The sequence below is a fragment of the Arachis ipaensis genome, chromosome B6 (assembly GCF_059453495.1).
Source record: "Arachis ipaensis isolate K30076 ecotype BB chromosome B6, ASM5945349v1, whole genome shotgun sequence".
Taxonomy (NCBI): domain Eukaryota; kingdom Viridiplantae; phylum Streptophyta; class Magnoliopsida; order Fabales; family Fabaceae; genus Arachis; species Arachis ipaensis.
This window is the reverse complement of record NC_142441.1, coordinates 62,465,950-62,472,152: the sequence shown is the minus strand read 5'-3', so window position 1 is coordinate 62,472,152 and position 6,203 is coordinate 62,465,950. Positions and strand designations below refer to the sequence as shown.

The 6,203-nt window shown below is 38.4% G+C and overlaps 1 non-coding gene across 1 annotated transcript; it reads right to left on the bottom strand.

Moving 5' to 3' along the window:
• Positions 1–2,260: 2,260 nt before the first annotated feature.
• LOC148555818 (small nucleolar RNA R71) lies at positions 2,261–2,368 on the bottom strand. The gene has a single exon (XR_015887056.1). It is a non-coding gene; the product is annotated as a small nucleolar RNA R71 (small nucleolar RNA).
• Between the last annotated feature and the right edge of the window lie 3,835 nt (positions 2,369–6,203).

The window sequence follows — 6,203 nt, the reverse complement described above, 5'->3', positions numbered from 1 at the left end:
CTCCTTTGTTTTCTAAAAAAAAAAAATTGTTTTCAAAAATATATTTTTCTTCAAAATTTTTAAGAATGAATTCTAGTGTTTCATGAAGCATATTGAAACTTTTGGACTGAGGCTTCCAAACCATCAGCATAGAGGCAAGTTACTTTGATAAGTAATGAGCAGTATATTCTCTGATGTTATATGCTAAAGCTTGGCTGGCTATTAAGCCATGCCTAACCCTCAGATTGGAGCTTTAGACTAAGAATGCTAGATTCCTAGAATTCATATTAAAAATTTTGGAATCCTTATTTTTGTTTTTCAAATAATTTTCGAAAAAAAAATACAAAAAAATTAGAAAATCATAAAAATCAAAAATATATTTTGTGTTTCTTGTTTGAGTCTTGAGTCATGTTATAAGTTTGGTGTCAATTGCATGTTCATCTTGCATTTTTTGAAAAAAATTCATGCATTCATAGTGTTCTTCATGATCTTCAAGTTGTTCTTGGTAAGTCTTCTTGTTTGATCTTTGCATTTGCATGTTTTGTGTCTTTTCTTGTTTTTCATATGCATTCCTGAATTCTTTATGTCTAAGCATTAAAGAATTCTAAGTTTGGTGTCTTGCATGTTTTCTTTGCATTAAAAATTTTTCAAAAATGTGTTCTTGATGTTCATCATGATCTTCATAGTGTTCTTGGTGTTCATCTTGACATTCATAGCATTCTTGCATGCATTCATTATTTTGATCCATAACTTTCATGCATTGCATCATTTTTCTTGTTTTTCTCTCTCATCATAAAAATTCAAAAATCAAAAAAATATCTTTCCCTTTTTCTCTCTTAAAATTTCGAAAATTAGATTTGACTTTTTCAAAAATTTTTAAAATCTAGTTGTTTTTATGAGTCAAATCAAATTTTCAATTTAAAAAAAATCTTATCTTTTTCAAAATCTTTTTCAAAAATCAAATCGTTTTTCAATTTTTTTAGTTATTTTCAAAAATTTCAAAAATATTTTTCAAAAATCTTTTTCTTAATTTTGCATCATATTTTCGAAAATAACATCATCAATTAATATTTTGATTCAAAAATTTCAAGTTTGTTACTTACTTGTTAAGAAAGATTCAAACTTTAAGTTCTAGAATCATATCTTGTGATTTCTTGTGAATCAAGTCATTAATTGAGATTTTAAAAATCAAATCTTTTTCAAAAACTAATTTCTATCATATCTTTTCAAAAATATCTTCTTATCTTACCTTTTTCAAAAAAGTGATTGCAAAATATCTTTTCTAACCTCCTAACTTCTTATCTTTTCAAAATTTATTTCAACTAACTAACTAACTTTTTGTTTGTTTCTTACCTTTTTCAAAACTACCTAACTAACTCTCTCTCTCTAATTTTCGAAAAAATCTTCCCTATTTTTCAAAATTTCTTTTTAATTAGACTAATTATTTTATTTTTTATTTGAATTTTCGAAAAACTACTAACCTTTTTCAAAAACTATTTTCGAAAATCACTAACTCTTTTTCAAAAATTATTTTCGAAAATCCTTCTCCCTCATCTCCTTCTATTTATTTATTTATCTACTAACACTTCTCTTCATCTCACATCTCTGCTCCTATCATCACCTTGGTGTTTGGATTCTTCATTCTTCTTCATCCCTATTCCTTTTCTTCTTCTACTAACAATAAGGAACCTCTTTACTGTGACATAGAGGATTCCTCTTCTTTTCTTTTTCTCTTCTCTTTCTTATGAGCAGGGACAAAGAAAAAGGCATTCTTGTTGAAGCTGATCCAGAACCTGAAAGGACTCTGAAGAGAAAACTAAGAGAAGCTAAATTACAACAATCCAGAGACAACCTTATTGAAAATTTCGAACAAGTAAAGGAGATGGCAGCCGAACCCAACAACAATAATGCAAGGAAAATGCTTGGTGACTTTACTGCACCTAATTCCAATTTATATGGAAGAAGCATCTCCATTCCTACCATTGGAGCAAACAATTTTGAGCTGAAACCTTAGCTAGTTTCTCTGATGCAGCAGAACTGCAAGTTTCATGGACTTCCATCTGAAGATCCTTTTCAGTTCTTAACTGATATCTTGCAGATCTGTGATACTGTTAAGACTAATGGAGTAGATCCTGAAGTCTACAGGCTCATGCTTTTCCCTTTTGCTGTAAGAGACAGAGCTAGAATATGGTTGGACTCTCAACCCAAAGACAGCCTGAACTCTTGGGATAAGCTGGTCACGGCTTTCTTAGCCAAGTTCTTTCCTCCTCAAAAGCTGAGCAAGCTTAGAGCTGATGTTCAAACCTTCAGACAGAAAGAAGGTGAATCCCTCTATGAAGCTTGGGAAAGATACAAGCAGCTGACCAAAAAATGTCCTTCTGACATGCTTTCAGAATGGACCATCCTGGATATATTCTATGATGGTTTATCTGAGCTATCAAAGATGTCATTGGATACTTCTGCAGGTGGATCCATTCACCTAAAGAAAACGCCTGCATAAGCTCAAGAACTCATTGACATGGTTGCTAATAACCAGTTTATGTACACTTCTGAGAGGAATCTTGTGAGTAATGGGACGCCTATGAAGAAGGGAGTTCTTGAAATTGATACTCTGAATGCCATATTGGCTCAGAATAAAATATTGACTCAGGAAGTCAATATGATTTCTCAGAGTCTGAATGGAATGCAAGCTGCATCCAACAGTACACAAGAGGCATCTTCTGAGGAAGAAGCTTATGATCCTGAGAACCCTGCAATAGCAGAGTTAAAATAGATGGGTGAACCATATGGAAACACCTACAATCCATCATGGAGAAATCACCCAAATCTCTCATGGAAGGATCAAAAGCCTCAACAAGGCTTTAATAATGATGGAAGAAACAGGTTTAGCAATAGCAAGCCTTTTCCATCATCCACTCAGCAACAGACAGAGAATTCTGAGCAGAATCTATCTAGCTTGGCAAATTTAGTCTCTGATCTATCTAAGGCCACTGTGAGTTTCATGAATGAAACAAGGTCTTCCATTAGAAATTTGGAAGCACAGGTGGGCCAGCTGAGTAAAAGGATCACTGAAATCCCTCCTAGTACTCTCCCAAGCAATACAGAAGAGAATCCAAAAGGAGAGTGCAAGGCCATTGAATTAATTGCCATGGCTGAACCCACAAGAGAGGAGAAAGACGTGAATCCCAAGGAGGAAGACCTTCTGGGACGTCCAGTGATCAATAAGGAGCTTCCCTCTGAGGAACCTAAGGAATCTGAGACTCATCTAGAGACCATAGAGATTTCATTGAACCTCCTTATGCCATTCATGAGCTCTGATGAGTATTCCTCTTCTGAAGAGAATGAGGATGTTACTGAAGAGCAAGCTGCCAAGTTCCTTGGTGCAATCATGAAGCTAAATGCCAAATTATTTGGTATTGAAACTTGGGAAGATGAACCTCCCTTGTTCACCAATGAACTAAGTGATCTGGATCAACTGACATTGCCTCAGAAGAGACAGGATCTTGGAAAGTTCATAATACCTTGTACCATAGGCACCATGATCTTTAAGGCTCTGTGTGACCTTGGTTCAGGAATAAACCTCATGCCCCTCTCTGTAATAGAGAAACTGGGAATCTATGGGGTACAAGCTACTAAAATCTCATTAGAGATGGCAGAAAATTCAAGAAAACAGGCTTATGGACAAGTAGAGGACGTGTTAGTAAAGGTTGAAGGCCTTGACATCCCTGCTGATTTCATAGTCCTGGATACTGGAAAGGAAGAGGATGAATCCATCATCCTAGGAAGACCTTTCCTAGCCACAGCAAGAGCTGTGATTGATGTGGACAGAGGAGAATTGATCCTTCAATTAAATAAGGACAGCCTTGTCTTTACAACTCAAGAATCTCTCTCTGCATCCATGGAGAGGAAGCAGAAAAAGCTTCTCTCAAAGCAGAGTCAACCAAAGCCCCCACAGTCAAACTTTAAGTTTGGTGTTGGGAGGCCACAACCAAACTCTAAGTTTGGTGTCAAACCCCCATATCCAAACTCTAAGTTTGGTATTGGGAGGTCTCAACAAAGCTCTGCACATCTGTGAGGCTCTATGAGAGCCCACTGTCAAGCTATTGACATTAAAGAAGCGCTTGTTGGGAGGCAACCCAATGTTTATTTATCTAATTTTATTTTTTTCATATTTTCTTAGGTTCATGATCATGTGGAATCACAAAATAAACGAAAAATTTAGAAACAGAATCAAAAACAGCAGAAGAAAAATCACACCCTGGAGGAAGCACCCGCCTGGCGTTCAACGCCAGAACAGAGCATGGTTCTGGCGCTGAACGCCCAAAATGGGCAGTATCTGTGCACTGAACGCCGAAAATGGGCATCATTTGGGCGCTGAACGCCATAATTGCACCCTGGAGAGGAGCTGGCGCTGAACGCCCAGAACAAGCATGGTTCTAGCGTTCAACGCCAGAAATGGGCAACAAATGGGCGTTGAACGCCCAAAATGGGCACCAACCTGGCGTTGAACGCCCAGACTTGTGTGCAAGGGCATTTTACATGCCTAATTTGGTGCAATGTTGTAAATCCTTGAACACCTCAGGATCTGTGGACCCCACAAGATCCCCACCTACCTCCACTCACTCTCTTCTCTCTTCTCAATCATCCTCTATTCCCAATAAACACTCTTCCCCAAAACCCTTCACCTATCACCTCCATCTCTCTTCCCTATTAACCCTTCACCACTCACATCCACCCACTCTTCCCCATAAACCTACCCAATAAACTCCACCTACCTTCAAAATTCAAATCAATTTCCCACCCAAACCTACCCATATGGCCGAACCTTAACCCCCCCTCCCTTCCCTATATAAAGCCTTCCATTCTTCCTCATTTTCACACAACACAACCCTCTCTTCTCTTCTTGGCCGAAACACACCTCCTCCCTATTCTCCATCTTTTCTTCTTCTTCTTCATCTAATTCTTTATATTCTTGCTCGAGGGCGAGCAATATTCTAAGTTTGGTGTGGTAAAAGCATAAGCTTTTTGTTTTTCCATTACCATTGATGGCACCCAAGACCGGAGAATCCTCTAGAAAAGGGAAAGGGAAGACAAAAACTTCCACCTCCGAGTCATGGGAGATGGAAAGATTGATCTCCAAAGCTCATGAAGACCACTTCTATGATGTTGTGGCCAAGAAGAAGGTGATCTCCGAGGTTCCTTTCAAACTCAAAAGAAATGAGTATCCGGGGATCCAACATGAAATTCAAGGAAGAGGTTGGGAAGTTCTAACAAATCCCGTACAACAAGTCGGCATCCTAATGGTTCAAGAGTTCTATGCCAATGCATGGATCACCAAGAACCTTGATCAAAGTAAGAACCCGGATCCAAAGAACTATGTTACAATGGTTCGGGGGAAATACTTGGATTTTAGTCTGGAAAATGTGAGGTTGGCGTTTAACTTGCCTATGATGCAAGGAGATGAACGCCCCTACACTAGAAGGGTCAACTTTAATCAAAGGTTGGACCAAGTCCTCATCGATATATGTGTGGAAGGAGCTCAATGGAAGATTGACTCCAAAGGCAAGCCGGTTCAACTAAGAAAATTGGACCTCAAGCCTGTGGCTAGAGGATGGTTGGAGTTCATCCAACGCTCCATCATCCCCACTAGCAACCGAGCTGAAGTTACTGTGGATCGGGCCATCATGATCCATAGCATCATGATTGGAGAAGAAGTAGAGGTTCATGAAGTCATCTCCCTTGAACTCTACAAAATAGCTGAAAAGCCCTCTCCTGGGGCAAGGCTAGCTTTTCCTCATATTATCTGCCATCTAGGTTACTCAGCTGGAGCTTCCATAGAAGGAGACATTCACATTGAGGAAGAGAAGCCCATCACTAAGAAAAAGATGGAGCAAGCAAGAGAGCCCATTCATGGAGCTCAAGAGGCACAGGAAGCTCATCACCATGAGATCCCAGAGATGCCTCATATGCATTTTCCTCCACAAAACTATTGGGAGCAAATCAACACCTCCCTAGAAGGTGTGGAGCTCTGCTGTTCTTCATGAATTAATGTAAAGTACTATTGTTTTTCTATTCAATTCAAGCTTATTCTTATTCCAAGATATTCATTCGCACTTCAACTTAATGAATGTGATGATCTGTTACACTCATCACCATTCTCAACCTATGAACGCGTGCCTGACAACCACCTCCGTTCTACCTTAGATTGGGTGTGTATCTCTTAG